We start from the raw sequence: 16,708 nt of genomic DNA, 5'->3' as shown, positions 1-16,708 counted from the left end.
CGGAAAAACACAGAAAGAATAAAACTCTTTCAGAGGTTCATTGGTAGGAAGAGGTCTAGAACATGCAGTGAGGTGTTAAACTATTCAAACACCAAAGAAATTCTTCCAATTCTTCTCAAGATTTTTTAAATTCTACAGAATATTAATTAATCTCTTTCAGATCATCAAATCAGTTTGATACCTTCCAAATAAACATTAAAATTTAAGACAGTGTTTAAGAAAAAACATTGTATAATCAATGTATTTCTCCATGTATATTGAGATAGGTGATTAAATTTTCTCTTCTTTAGGAGTTGTGTATCTGCTGAAAATATATTTCTAAAGCAAGTATTACTTTTTGACATAATTATACATAGCCTCCTCATTCATTTTGTTTATTTGATGTCTTGTTTTGCTTTTGATTTTGTTTAGTTTTGGTTTTGTTTGTTTTTTCTTGCTGTGAATAGCATGTTGACTTTGAGAAAATACTTCAATGCTCACAATTTTTAGGGCTGAGTTGGGGGAGAGGCAGGATTTAAGGCAATTTCTGAGAAATAATTTTGGAAAAAATGATATTTTCTCAGACTGTTCTCTTTATAGAGACATTTCTTGAAGAAAAGTTGCTTTCTAGACACCTGGAATTATCATTCTGAAATTATAGTAATACTTTCTTGTGTAATGTTGTTGTTGTACTTGGTTTAATGACTGTTTCATGTCAAAAGAAAGCAAGGTATATGAGGGAAATATTAGTTCTGCAGTTCTAATTTATCCTCCAGTGGGAATCTTTTCTGCAAGATCCCGGCACTGACAACTACTCAGGTGGTGGGAGAGTCAAATAAACACTTCAAATTAAAGATGAATTATTTGCTGGGGAAGTATTTTTTTTCTCACAGAGCACGGCCTGAAGATAAATCACCCATGCAGGTGTGAAGCAGTAAAGAACAACCTTTCAGACCCCCTTATGTGCTCAGTACAACCTACCTGCATACAGGCGCCTCGGTGCCTACAACAGTGTCCCCTTGGGTCTGCTGCAGCACAGCTCTGTTTGGTTCTGTCCAGTCTTGACTTCAGGATTGTTGCCTTGTTTAATATTATCTGTTCTCGTCCGAAGCCCATGCTTAGAATTTCCTCTTTCTCCATGTCTCATCCATTGGTATTTTCAAATTTCTAGTGAGTATGCGCATTTGATAAGATAGTTGGACTCTACTAGCAATTATTAGACTCCTTCATGGTCTTGGTATTTCTATATTCATCTTCAATTTCTGTGTCTGGCTGTAGACCATCTAAAATCCTCAAATACCCAATGGACAAAACCCACTCTTTAATGTTCACCTGTTTGCTATCCTACTGATGCAAAGGAATCATCACAATTTTGTACTCTTCCCATTTGTCTTCTCCTTTGTTTCTTCTTCTCATACTGCAAAACTAAATCTAGTCACTGACTTAATGTGTAGGAATCTGGATCTGCCTAATCAACTCTATTAAAAGATAAACCACTTTTACCTTTCCTTAGCCTACCTTCTTACATGGCACTAAACTGTTAGAATACTATACTAGGATGTGACATTCAATGAAAAATAGATTTCCAATACTACACTGTGCACTGCAGTCATGACCAGACCTCCTGGGTTTCAGCTGCCCTGAAGGGTAAACTGAACTATGTTGTTTTGGGACTTTTGTATTTGAAAGGTGGATTTGTCACTGCTTTACTGTGCATTTCATCAGAGTTTCCTAGCCTACTACTTCTCATATGCTGGGGAGGATCACATTGCAGCTGGCTTCAGGCTAGCAGCTTTGGCTAAGTGAAAACACTTTCTAGTCTTCTCATTTTTGATGTGAGCTTGCCAAAAAACAAGTAATGGCATGCAATTTCTAAAGCTAATGTTTTATTTAAAGAACAACAAAAACAATCAAACTACAGCAAAAATGACTCACTAAATAGGGGAAGCCCCAGAAGAACTGAGTGAGACAGATTGAAGATGTTTGGGAACAAATCAACCTCCTTACCATTGTGTCCTTAAAGTGTTTACCTTTTTTCCATATTGCATTGAAAATTAGTATTTTTCAGTTCAAGTAAAATTCCAGTTTGTTTCACTACAGATCATCCTTTTGACTTTTCAGGAAATCTGTTAACTGGAACTCCTGAGACCTGATTTGGGACTGCTTCCCTTTTTAGACAGGACACTTTTTTTGAGTATCCCATTTTCTCTCTGCCAGTACCAACACCCCAGAAAGTTGTCCAGAACCCAACAAGCTCATTTAAACTGCTGTGGAAGTAATCTTTCTCTCCATCCTGCTTTTCAGGAGAAAATGCTTCAGGAAGTGCATTGGCTCAGACAAGGTAAACAGAACACTTTCCTAGTCCTCTGCACAACCTTTTTACAAAATATAAAAGAGACAGTGTCTGATACTATGTAAAATGATTGAATCGAATTGAAATAATTTCCTGGCACTGTTTGAAATTTCTATCTTGAGAGTCTGTATCACTCAAAGTCACACCTTTTTCTTCAGCTTCTTTCCTCCTTCCTGGAAAGATCTCCTACACACACATGCATTTTTGTTCCTTTTCTGTCTTGAGTAGCTGCAGCATTGTGATCGCTGTTCTGATTCTCACTCATCTCATGTTTTTTGTCTGGTTTTTAAGGTTATTTGTACTGTCACTCGTTGTCAGTGTCCCTCCATTCTTTTTCTGGCTTTCATTGATGTCATCCTGTTCTTCGCTCAGTCATGGTGGTCTTCACTCTCTCAGTGAGCTGAGCTCTCCCTGCCTTTTGGAGACCTTCCACTAGAGTATGATTCTTCTGCCCACCCAAAACCTGAGAACCATCTGCCCTCTGTATGAACCTCCCTTTTGACCTGCTTTTTTGAAATCCCAGGAGCTGCATGTGGACGCCAGAAACCTGAACTTCTACAATGCAAATATTTGTTGAAGATCTATGTTACACTCACACCCATGAAAGAAGCTGACAGAAGATGAGACCAGTTATGAACAGCTTTATGCATCATTACATAATATGAAAAACAGTTAATTTAAAAATTAGTCTAAATTTAAGTCACACTGTTGACTTTAAACTTGCATACCTCAAATTCCTGTCTGTAAGCTGCTTGTTGCATAATGAACTCTACTGAACTGTCTGTGCAGACAAGTGGATTCCTATTTGAGGAATATTTTGATGATGCAGGAAGGTTTCCTATAGTAATGCTCCCAAGGGAAAAAAAACAGTTATTTCTTAGTGCTTAGTTCATTCAGTATATACATAGACTTGGGCCATAGGTGAAAAGAGAAAAACAAGCAAATTAACAAATATTGAATAATTATTAAATGAGCACTGTCCACCCTATGTAGAGAAGGGGGCAAGAATCTTGTGGAAAGCTCAGATAGATAGTGGTCAAGGAACTAAATATGTTATTTCCAACATGCTAATATGTCAATGTTATGTTAATAATGACAACTAACACACCAGGAACTGAATAGAGGCTAAGCCACTGTAAGTGTGGCATTACCTAATGTGAAGAGGAATGGCTTAAAACTTTGGTAAAGTTCTTTTAACACAGGTTTTGTGTAAAATATCAGAAATACATAAGTGGCATGAAGAGGGCTGGTTTTCCTCATGTTGTTCTGTTAATAATCCATGATGACACTAAAAAAGCTCTCATCCTATGGTCAACTATCAAAATAATGTTGAAGTAACTTCTTATAATATTACAACTAAAGTTAATACCTCTTGAAGAAATCAGTTCAAGCTGTATTATCATTTTGACAGTGACTGGTTCTGGCTTTGCTGTTCTACCTTTCATCAGTTTATGAGAACTAATCCTATTTGTATACCAAATTGTACATATTATGGCATTTTGGTTGTTATTAGGTGCAGTAATTGCTGACATATATAAACTTACAAACAGCAGATATTGCACCTTGATGAGACCAAAAACATACGATCCACTTATTCATCCTTACTAAGCTCCATAAAATTTAAGAAAGAACAAACTATTTTTACTAACTGCTTGATAGTCATTAAACTATTTATGGGGCTTAGAATACTCTATTATTTCTCACCATTACCTTTCAACTTTTGAAATTAATTATTTTGTAATACTTAAATAAGTTTTTAAGAGTTTGTATGGAAAAGAAAAGCATTTAACTCCTTTGGGAACCATTCTCAGTCTCCACAGAGCTGGATGACATTTCCTGTCCCAATTTTAATCTGTATTAAAAGGAATTATCTCCAAATCCTTCTGTCAGGTTGGCACATACACTCTGAAACAGCTCAATAAACTGGATCAGAAAAATCTATATCAAGATCTAAAACTACATGAGATATTCCACTAGATTATACTTGACTGGAAAACAGCTAAATTTCATGGTTCATTTGCAGCCATTACTGATGAAATTATTTGAATGGGAATACTTATACAACTAAATTAAGCTAGGTTTGGTCCATTATGATAGTAATTCATGTTGAGAAATTAAGTTATTTTCATATTTAGAGTCAACAATGAATGTTTTGAATCAAATTATTTGGGCACATTTTTACTGAATATACTGACTATTTAGTAGGAGGAATGGTGATAAAAGACTAATTGATAGGCATTCTAATCATGTCAGTAAAATATCAAAATAAGCTTCACAAATTGAGACAATTACTTCAGAATTAGTGAACCATTCCTCCTCTTTGCAAAAAAAAAAAAAAAAAAAAAAAAAAAAAAAAAAAAAAGTATCAATATACCTGCCAGCTAATCTATGTATTGCCAGTGTGCCAGTAAATGTCAGTAAACATATGACTCAAGTAAAACTTAAGCAACATGAAAAGTTCTAAAGGTAAATCCACTGAGAGACAGAGAGAAAAAATTATTTGTAATGAAGAGTTTGTTTTTCACTGAGTTATAAAAAAAAAAAAGCTATATAAATTTTTGACAAGAAGTCTTTTGAATTAAAAGACTTAGGTAAGAGCAAAAATATAAAGCTAAGTAGTTACTGTCATGTATGGAAAATGGAATTCAAGCACAAAATTTTATTAGTATGCATATATCACAAATAGAGTTCTGTAGTGTAAATTGTTATAGCTCAGCTAGAAAGTCAGAACATATTCGTGCATTACAAATTTTATTCCTGGAGGTGATTTTTGTCCATATAGTTACTGAAATATTGCCAGGACAGACCTAGCCATATAATTATCTAGAATTTTAGCAGTAGGTAACCACAATAAACCATTATAAAGACTTCTGTAATTATATTCTCCTTGATACCTAGAATGAGATAACAAAGAAAACAAAATCACCTCTGAGTCGAAAGGTGAAAATTAATGACATCCACTTTGTCAGAGTGTGAAAATTTTCCTTATGACAAACACAGAAGTTATAATGTTGTTTATTGAACAACCTTGTTGTTCAATCAGAATACTGTGAATTTGTAAAGGCAAATGTAAGCTTAAAATGTACTGCTCACATCTACCCTGAATATTCGCCCTGCCTTCCCTAATCTCCTGGGTGCATTCTCAGCTGATGTGAATCTGGATAGCTCTTTGTTGACTCCAAGTTCTACTCATTAGAGCCTTCATAATCCTCATCAGTAATTTCCAGTGTGATTCCCAGAATAATAGTCAGTGCTATGGGCATCCATTTTACAACCACTTGAAGTGAAATTTATATTAATGTAAACATCCGGCACATTCTTCTTTGCAGTGTTCAGAGTATTTCTAGGCCCTGGGAAGCAAAAAGGATGAGACAAAACAATAATGTGAACAGAAAAAAATTACTCTTTTTCTGTAAGTGGATGTTGAAAGCCATAAAGAAGGTAAGCCAAGAACAAAATGTAAGGATCAGCTGTGTGGGCTGTAGATATTGGTTGGAAGGATTCTGCTTCCCAAAGCCCTCAAAGCTTTATACAATGATTTTATGCAGATGGAGCAGATTTCACCCAAGGGGAGAAGCCAGTGCAATGCATGGCTTTCCAAAGAGTATGCATCAGCTTTGCAAGCTAAATATTGTTTATCAATTATTAACGTTCAGGAAAAGGTGACTAAAGTCTATCTGTGATGCTATAGTGAAATTAGATGAGAACTCAAAAAGCACTTAGGATAAATAATAGATGATTAACATGTCATATAAATCAGTGTATCATGTTATTTTAATTTGTTTGCTTTTTCTTCTTTTTCTTTCCTTATTCTTGGCTTATGTTCTTACTCGTTTCATAATACTGCGAAATTTCATTCTCTTATGTATTAGGGGTAACTCCTGTTTTATTTATGGGCTAAGGTAGAGTAGAGAAGTTAATAAGAAAATTGATAAGTGTTGTAATGATGTATCATTGTACTGCTGACTTTTAAAAACTGAAGAGCTGTATGGTAGACCTGCCTTTTCCTTATGGGTACCTGACACTGGCCAGTTAATAAAAATGTATACTATAAATCTTTTCACTTAATTAAATACCTACAAATAAAGATTGAAGTACCATTTAATAAACTTTTAAGAACAGGACGGAGAATAATAATAGCAATAGTTAATAATGACATTCAGCAACTCAGGAGAGGTTTATGGCTGTTTCTTGAAGATGCATGCATATTTTTGTTGATTTAACACCGTATACAGTTAAAGTCTTATTTCATAGATCTGTCATTTTCTCTCACTTATTTTCTCTCTTACCTACTCTATCATCCATAGCTGGAGGTCAATTTTCTCTTTTGTGTGATGAAACCTATGTTTGACAGTCCTGAAAGAGGAATGTACAGATACCTAACCATGTAAGTGCCTTCGCAGCAAGAAGCAGAGCCCTGGCAACAGGGCACTACAGAGCAGCACAGGGTCTGTCAATGGCTTCCAAATACCCATGTCATTTGCTATTACAGGTGTGCAGACCTAGACTCTAAAAGCTAAAACTCCCTGCTAATATACAGTTGTCACACTCTGTGACACTAGGATTTACGATTTATTTCTGCTATGGTACTTGATTCTAAGTGGCTGTGGGTAACGTGTTGGCAGAGGCTCTGATGCCTACACTATTCCTTTCCCATCCTTAATAAGTGGCTCATGGGAGCTAAAACCCAGCTCATGAACTTGGCCATGGAAGAAAACTAAAGCATTCAACATGTGAATTACCTTCCTCATGAGCCTCTATGATTGCATTTTGAGGCTATTGTTTTTTCAGCTATCATTTCCTAGGAGAAAATGTGCAGATGATGAAATACAAACATGTCAGTGTTTATTTTCTTCATATATATATATATATATACATATATATATATATATATATTTAATTTGGAGGGTGAAAAATCAGTTGTGTAACTTAAATACTCTATGAAACTGAAATAAAAAATTCAGTCTGCACCTATCCTCAGTGATGTCATAAACCACAATTTTTGAGTTTTGGAAGAATTTTAATTTTTTCTTTCATGACTCTGTCTTCTATATGTCTGATTTTCTCATGATGCTGTACTGGTTTTTTATTTGTTTGCTTCTTATTGGCAGGATGTAAACAGAGGAGGAGTTTCTTAGATGAACTAGATCAAGGTTCAGACATCACACAGTAATTGAGTTTGTACATCTTTTCCTTGCCTGTGCACTCTATTAAATGTTCAGGCTGCATTAGTGCTCAAGATTTTCAGTGTATATGAAAGAAATCTATCCTGATGCAACTTTAATCTCAGTCATGATGGACATATGCCTGCTGCTTGAGAGAATGAATTTCATTTATACATGAAGTGTGTTTATGCATCAATATAAAATTTTTGTAGGCATCTCTACTAAATTTTAAAAGTTTAAAACATACCTTAGTTAATGAAGCATATAAAAATCTGAAGGGCCTTTTAAAGTAAAAAAATGTTGCAAAAATATTAATTTTACATGAATGAGATGATTGATATGTAAAGAACTTTAAATAATATAAAGTCCAGGTCCAGCTTTTTAGCATCATGCAGCTGAGAAAAGGAAAATTATACAGGTGTGCTCTAGCTTCTTTCAGTGACTCAGAAACCAGGATAGGATTCAGAATTTGCCTTTATATCTCTCCATTACTTGTAATTAAATAATGCTCCTAACCTGGGAGCTGTGCAGAATGGAGTCCAGAGCATGACTCCTGACTTGATGTTCATCTTCATAAGACTAATGCAAAACCCTAATATAAAGCTTTGTTGGTATGCAAGGTTCCCATTTCCAAAGGACAAAGTTGAAAAAGTAGCACCTACCTGATCATCAGTTGGCACATTGGTGGACAAAATCAGGCAATTGATTACAAACCTCCTGTATCCCATGGTACAAACAATATCAAAATTCATTTTATTTCTTTTGGATGTCTTTACTCAAAACTGCCATTTCTGTTTCAATGACTACTACAAGGCTTTACAACAGAATACTGGTTTTGCATATTTCCCAGGCACAGCTGCATATTGCTTCTCTGATTGGTTTTACTTAAACAAAGTTAATGAGTTCCTTTTTGAGCACATAACTGCAGGTGCTTATGGCTTGTTTGCAATCTTGTTTGAGGGCCACCACGTTTGTTGTGTCTTGTTCTTCATGACTTTTAATATTCACTCGCAGTATGGAGGATTTCTCTTAACTTCAGATAGTCAGGTTTAAAATCTTTGTAAAGATTCCTCACTGTAAAAAACACTATTTCAGTACTTTGTATGCTATCATTATAGGTTTTTATATTTTCAACTCACCCCAGCTCCAAATTTATGTCCAGAGACATTTTGCTCTTTAAAGTAATTAGAAAATTCATTGATAAATTCTGTGTGTATTTTGACAATTTATTCAAAATTGTTCATTTTCTTTTTCCTCTTGAAGATTACTACCATTTAGGCTATGATCTTGCATAGGTGGTAGATATAATTGTAATTTACAGCAAGGCCTCTTTTATCTCTTTTCTAAAGAGAGTTTAAAATGGATGCAGGCGTTAATAATTCACAATTTTAGGCCTCTTTACCAGAATGGAATAAAAACTGCCTTTGAATTCAGGAAGAGAAGGTTATCTTAAGTTATATGGTTATTTTTTATTCAGATGTATTTAAAATGTTTAAAATAGATTTATTATTAACTTCTTAAATAGGAAGAAGGGGTAAGTATGATTTAATGAATGAATTATTATAATTGATATTATTTCCAGGTAGAGAAACCTCACAAGGTTGTAAATCTCCATTATCAAGAAGTTAGACCTTCACCTCCTCAAATTACTGCTACATTGACCTAACTTAGAAACACTTTTGCAAGTCAGCATGAACTTTCAGCACAAAAGGAATAATATTTATCATTGTTACCACTATATATTTTTAAAACACCTCATGAGCTCAGAGTAATACTAATTAATTCTTACATTGCCCAAAGGGAGAATGATAACTGTGATTTTCATCTTTAAAATGAGGAACCTGATTGTATTTTCATTTATGTTAGCATAAATCATAAAGCTTTCTACTCAAGTAGATGGAATTGCACTGCTGGGAAATCAACAAGAAATTGGTATCAGATATAGGGAAAAATGTTATAAAGGGACTAAGTGCTTTCCTAAAAGAATGACTCAGCTTCAAAGCTATCCAGAAATGTTAGTGATTCCCACTTTTTAGTTTAATACTATGACCATTAGATAGCACAGTCTGTCAGTTAAAAAAATAAAATTGAGGTCTTTGAGATTAGTAACATGATACTTAATTGCAACTGAGAGCAAGAGTTGTTCAAGAATGCTTATGAGTGCTATCTGTATCAGGGACTACTGGTGGCTTGGTTATTTCACAGTGTATCTAAACTACAGGGTAAATTATTTATAAGTGGTATTCAAAGAAAAGATTCGTTTGGAAGGAACCTTTGAAGGCCATGTAGTTCAACCCCCCCCAATGAACAGGACATTTTTAACTAGATCAGGTTGCTCAGATCCTCTTCCAACCTGACCCTGAATGTTTCCAGAGGTGGGGCATCTACCACCTCTTTGGGCAACTTTTTCCAGTCTCAATCTGCCTTTGTTCCAGTCTCAATCTACCTTTGTTTTAACTAACTTTGTTAGTTTAAAACCATTATCCCTAATCCATTTAATATAATAATTTAAAAAAAAAAACCTCAAAGAAAAGAGTGTTGGAAGGATTGATATTTCTGTTTAATCTCTAAGCCTCGACTGAAGGTGGCTGCTAAATGATTACTGTCAAACTAAGAGGACTCAAAGCAGCATATTTTCTAAAGACTGTTGATGGAGGGAAGACTGATGTTTTTTGAGGACTGAAATTCTCTTCTGGCGAGCTTTGATATTCACTTTTTTAAAAAATAATTGGTTTTCAAATAAAGTTACTAACACAATGGTGATGGGTTATAAATAAGTCAAGTTGAACTAGAAGGGGGAGTGGATTCATCAAAAATGTTATACACATACACTATCTCATCTGTCCAGACCTCTGTGGAGATTTATATAAGTATCTTTGGAGAGCAAATACACACACAAAAAAATCTATATAGCCCATATTAAAATCTGCAAAGTCAAGTTCTCTGCTGTTTTGAGTTTCTGATTCATTCTACAACCAATTGATGATGTGATCTTGAACAAAATACATCCTTAAAATGAGGACATGAAACTATATTTTGGCTGCTGAAAATGATGAATTCAGACTTTTGAAAGTATTGAATATTTAAAGGATGTTCATTTCAAGAATGATCCAGCACCATTATACAAGTATACACTTCAAATACATGCATGTGGATCCTGATTCCTTCTGTGGCTGTCTGGAGGGGAGAAGCAGCAGATCAATTTTTTGTATCATGAAGTTTCATGTAGTTCATAAGGATGCAACTTTAATGTGAGTCTGGGAAGACCACACAAAAAGGGGGAAATATCTGTGAAAGACCTGCATTAAAGCCTGAGTAGTATGTACGCAGGACATTAAGGGAGAATGAGGATTTTTTATAAATTTAGTAATTATTTTCTATTTATTAACTCTTTGAGGATGTTGAAAGTTCAACATGATAAAACACTGCTTGTACTTTTACTGTGGCTTGCCTATATCCTAATGTCATTTGTAGCAGCGGCCCAATGACCTTTATATATGGCTACTTTTTGTTTATGGCAGGAACTTCACATAAGCAACACCAGACACCTGGTGGGTGGAAAAGGAGAGGGGAGGAAGTGCTTTGGCCCATTACCATGGATCACATGGCACAGCACTTTCAAGTCCCTCCTCTCTGTTTGCACTGAAGGATAATTTTAATGATGTACACTTTATTAAATATTCATTAATAAATTTAGAAGTATATGAAATATTTATATTATTTCACTGGTAAAAGACAAATCAGTGCAAGCATTTATTTTTTCTTTACATTAAGCTTCTCAAGACCAGTGTGTGTACTACGTTAGATGAGACCAATATTCACTCTCTTCAGTATTAATATTTCCAATAGATCAGCTGTCTCCTTAGAAATGTCCAGAAATTATGCAGCAGTCAGTATTTAGGTTCAGAGAAGTACCCACTGCCAACACATAGGCTGTGTACGTCTATGTTATGACTGGTTTTATCCTCTGAAATTTTCAGTTTGTCTTCATTTCAAAAAGGTTAATGCAAAATCAGAAGATACATGTATGCTTATGGTCTGGGAAATTTGATACTATAGTCAAGTTTATATGTAGATTCTATATGAAATCTCCAGTTTTCCTTGGTTGGATTGAACACAGAGAAATGGCTTCTACAGGAGTTCTTCATATGAAGCTCTCAGCACAGAGGTAAGAAGGGAGCCCCAGGGCCCTGCCCTACTTTCCAGCAGCCTACAAGAGGTCAGTTTGAGGCATGAAATTCATGGGACTGAAGTGGTCTACTGTGCTGTTGAGTGTGATTTTTCCCAAAAAAATTTGTGTGATTTGCTTGGGTTACTGCTATGGTCATTAATCTTAGTGCACAAAGAAAGGGGACGATTTAAAGACAGTCATTTAGAACAAAACTAAAGCATCATTACTACGATTTCCACATGGGAAATCTCACTCTAACATATCATTATGGTTTGTAAGAGGATTAGAAATATTAATCTTCTGAATATACTTTTTTTCCCCTGTTTTACTTTGCAGTAAATATATCCCTTGTAGTGGTGCTTTGGCTACTCCCAAATTTGCCAAGTAAACTATAAGCCTCTCATAAATGACTCTTCATCTGTGTCTTTTTGTCAACAGCTCTGGCAAATTCCCCAGCCAATACAACCTGGCCTATCTCCATGAAAGTCAATGGACACCAGCTGAGAATTTGGCTCTCTCAGCAGCTTTGGCTGCATGTGCAAATTCATCGACCCAGTGGAGATAATGAATTCAGGCACTGATTTCAGTGGATTTTTTTTCTGGATTCTTTATCAGCAAGGTAGAGAACACACCAGAAATTGCCCTTGGCTTTCAGCTTTAGGGAAAACATTTTGGAAGACTCAGGAGGGCTGTAGAGTTTTGCTGCTGTTGCTATCTGCAAAATTAAGCTATAGTATAATAACTAAAGAATATGCATGTGTTTGAGCAAACATGGCTTTAGCTGGGTCCTTTGGCTACACTAAAAATCTAAACATGGTCTTCAGACACCTGAACAGAAAAAAGGTGAAATTGTTGTTATTGTTAGAAATATCTCATGGAGAATATAATGGAAACCTAGACAATATATTTTATGATGATATCTCTTGCAGTTCTTCTTCCCATAAAACAGATGAGATATCTGTGTATAATGAGACAAATTGTTAATGAACTGGTGCTGCATTCAAGCCCGAGTATGTGGCAGCTATTTACAGTGTCTGTCTGTGCTACCAAATCAAATATTTTTTTTCTTAAGGAGGCCAGCTGGCTGCCTCTATAATGTTCAAAGGCCTGCCTATTCTGAGGTTTGCTTTCACACTACAAATCTCTTGCTATCCAGAGCAGGGTGCATGCAAGCTGCCCTGAACACTGTAACTCACAGGATGTGCCTGAGAAGAGTTTGGGGCACTACTCAGTTGACCAGGGCCAAGACAGTGCCAGGACCCTAAAAATGCAGCAATATTTACTACAATTTGATGGTTAGGAACTCCTTAAATTGCTGGTATTATCAGAACCTAAGGTTCCAAGCCCACCAGAGATGAAGAAAGAGCCATCTCAAACATCTGTGGTTCTGAGCCTTTTCTGTCTGTGAACATGTTTAAGTGCTCAAAAATCATATTCTTTTGCTTAAATACTATAAAAGCTTGAGTTGTCCATGTAACTTGTTTTTTTTTTCCTTTATCTTCTACTCCACAACATTCATTCCTATTCTTTTTTTTTATATGGTAAAATCATACTTTTTATTTCTGTGTTGTTCTCATGAATGGACCTAATTACCAGAGTAAACAAGGTATTTACCAGAGTAAACAGTGTGTGGAAATCTTCTAGTTTCTTGGTAGATTTCACACATTAGTTATCCTTCTGTTTTTTAACAGGACTTCAAACAGGTTTGCATGTGATTTTTAAAAGGGCTAGTTAAAAAAGGGCATTTATCTTATGCCCTCACAAAAAATCTACAAAATTTTCACCTTTAAAATTACCATTTCATGTGTTCAGCTCTCTCCATACACTTTAAAGTCAAATGTCTTCATTAGCCAGTTTATCAGTGTACAGCTATTGGAAGACAGCTTTTGAAAAGGTGGCGTTATTCCCAGACCGTGACTTGTTGGAGGTTGAAAAATACTGGCTCTGGCTCTAAAGAAACAAAATAGCTTCTGGGCTGGATCTTTGTAAGCATCTGAAAATTATACTGGATACTTGTAAAGAAGGATCTCTGAAAGCCTTTCATTTTTAACCTTTTCTGTTTTTCTGGGGGGTGGGGGTTGGTGGTTTGTTTTTTTTTTTTCTGGTTGTTTTTTGTTTGTTTGCTTGTTTGGGTTTTGTTGAGTTTTTTTAAGCTACACATGCAGGTTCTTTCAGAAGCAGGGACATTCAATCCTACAGAGGTTTGTGAGTTTTTTTCTGTTATTTACTTGGCTTCAGTATTTTTCCAAGTACCAAGGTACTTTCAGTTTTTTAAAAATGAGAAAAAACTGAATGTTGTCAGCATCAATAAATCAACAACCAGGAAGAGTCACTTCCTATCAGGGTTTCAGAAGTGCTTCGTGATTTTCCGATCTCCTGTCTGTACTAATCATCTCTGATGTTTCACATATGCATGGTATATGATGCCAGGTTTTAAAACATAGCTGAGGAAGGAAATAAGGAAGGAAGGAGGAAAAGAGGAAATGAAAAAAAGGCAAGAAGAAAGGAAGGATGAAAAGAAAGGAAGGCAAGCAGAAAGGCTGAATTTTCTGTTTATCACTATATTGTATGTGGTGGAGGACAGGATACCTCAGAAGTCAATTATAGCCAGACACAGCCTAGTAGCTGAGAGACAGTCATATAAACAAAAAACAAAAAACAAAACAAAACAAAAAGATGAAAACCCCCTTATTTTCTGCATATAAGTATATATGTGTGTATATGTTCAAAAATGTATAAAATAGTCACACAGTAGTCAATATTCCAATATTTTCACTTGTATTCAGATCAATATGTAAATGAAAAATGAACAAACCTAATATATCCTTCTGGCTTGAAGCTGTGGATGCTAGAAAGCTGCCACAAATACTGCTGCCATCTGCAATGCAGTTGCTGAAAAGTGCTGTCATTTCAATAGGAGGAGAAATTGATATCATGCCAAGTTTTCCTAGATATTCATAAAACCATTCGACATTAATTTTCTTTTCATTAGTTAATTTAACATATAGATAGTATTAATGGTACCTATGGTTGGTTGGTTGGCTGGTTGATGTTTTTATTTACAATCTTAAATGGTTTTCTAAACAAGTTACCAGTTTGGCACGTATGTGTTAATTTTGAATGTGGTGGGGATATGGCAATGTAGCAACAATGTTCATTTTATCTTTCCCTTTCATTGCAGTCAGCATTGCTTTAATGAAGTATTCACAGTCTAGTTGCTCTTTTTTTTTCCAACTTACTTTGGTTTTTCTTTCAGAAAATTTACAGATAATGTGTTATTTGTGATGTTTGTTTTTTCTCGGTGCTTGAATAAGAAGACAACATATTGCCAGCTTTTTAAAGGCGAGTTCTGGAGCTTTTAGAGAAAACTTGAGAATGGAGAGCAGAAGATTTGAAAACATGGAAGGCAAAACCCATGATTCTCTTTAAGAGTAGTTAAATTTCCTGTGGGAAAAGAGGCCTGTTACCATTTCTCAGATGCTGGAAGTAGTTAATGATGCCCTTGTTCCTCAAATTCATCAGTTTATGCTGTTATTAAAAAAAAATTATTTTATGGGTCATCAATACCCATAAAATTTCTTTGGGGATATATGCTGATTTTTATAATCTTCAATAGGAGTCCAGAAACACACACAGGACTTCCTGAGGGTGAGGCTTCTATCAGAAACTCACCAAGCTTCCCTTTGCTTTGTCCATACAGTCACTCAGCTAAACCGCAGAAGAGTTAGGAGCACCGAGCAGTGGCCAGATGGGAAGCGCCCCTGAAATCAGAGATGGTATTGGAGGGAGGAACAGCCAGTGCTCCTTGCTGTGTACAGCTGGACAGAGCTGAAGCATGTGCCTCAGGGCCTGGGTAATGCTTCTGAGAACAACTCTTGGAAAACTTTTCTGAATCACCAGCTTGTTTGCACTGCATCACCTCCTGGAGGACGTCTGGTGGTTATTGTCCAGACTCAAGCCCATGTAGTAAAAGCCATCTTGCTTTCTGCACAGGCTTAACAAACGTACATCATGTTTATACAGTATTAATGTCACCATTGACCTTAGGATACTTTCTGAGGAATTTACGCCTTGATGCCATGAACTGCTCTGTAAAAAATATACACAAAGCTGTCTTCAGGTATGGTAAATTGATTCAGCAGGGCCAAGTCAGTTCCACTTCCAGCGGTGCTTAAGTAGTAATTTTAAAACTGTTCTGACTGTTTAGCAAACTGTAATTCATATTGTTCAGGTGCCATGGTACTAAAAGAGGTAGAGAGAAAGCTGGAGAGAGACAGAGAGACACGTTTCCATTAATATATGCACCAGTGCCCCAAAAGGTTTCTTTCATAGAGGTGTCACTTGGAGTGCTGAACACCAGGAGCTAATCCACTCAGGTCACACCAAAATAAAACTGACAGGAGAAAGAACAGAGGCAATATGTGAAGATGTAGAAATAACTTCTATTAGCATTTTTAATGGTGTGCTGTGACTGCCAAAGAGGTAATATAGAAAAGTGGTTTTAATGTAAAGCAGAAAATTGTAAGTGTTCAAAAAAATCAGTTGGGATTTTGCCACTGGCCTCAGTGGGAGAGGGATCAAGGCCTCAGAGAGCTACTTTGTTGGCTTTTAACTTTTAACAGGCGAGACAAATTTATTATTCACATGCATTACAACACCAATTTTGAAACATGAAGGAACAGCGTAAGAGAGGAAGTACTTGGTTTCTGTGGGACAGGGTGAGAAGTGTTATACAGATAATTGTAGAAATTAGCTGAGTACACTATACACTTTCAGCATATGACATGACTGAAACATATAGCTGTTCTAGTATGTCATAATTTTTCACTTCTTAAAAGAAGTGTTGAACCTGATGAGGAACAGCTTGCTTTGGGTCCCACTGATTTAATTTGTACCAACTGTAATTTACTAGGCTGCAGTAAAAGCAGTCATTTTGTGAGGCTATCATAAGCTCATTAGAAGCGTACTGAGAAAGCTTAATGGCTTACAACCCACAGCTTCATGCATCCATTTTACAGAGATCCCTTCCCAACAGAGCCT

Source organism: Pyrgilauda ruficollis, unplaced genomic scaffold (genome assembly GCF_017590135.1).
Source record: "Pyrgilauda ruficollis isolate IOZ18807 unplaced genomic scaffold, ASM1759013v1 scaffold30, whole genome shotgun sequence".
In the NCBI taxonomy this organism is placed as follows: domain Eukaryota; kingdom Metazoa; phylum Chordata; class Aves; order Passeriformes; family Passeridae; genus Pyrgilauda; species Pyrgilauda ruficollis.
The sequence above is the reverse complement of the archived record's forward strand: the minus strand, read 5'-3'. Positions refer to the sequence as shown.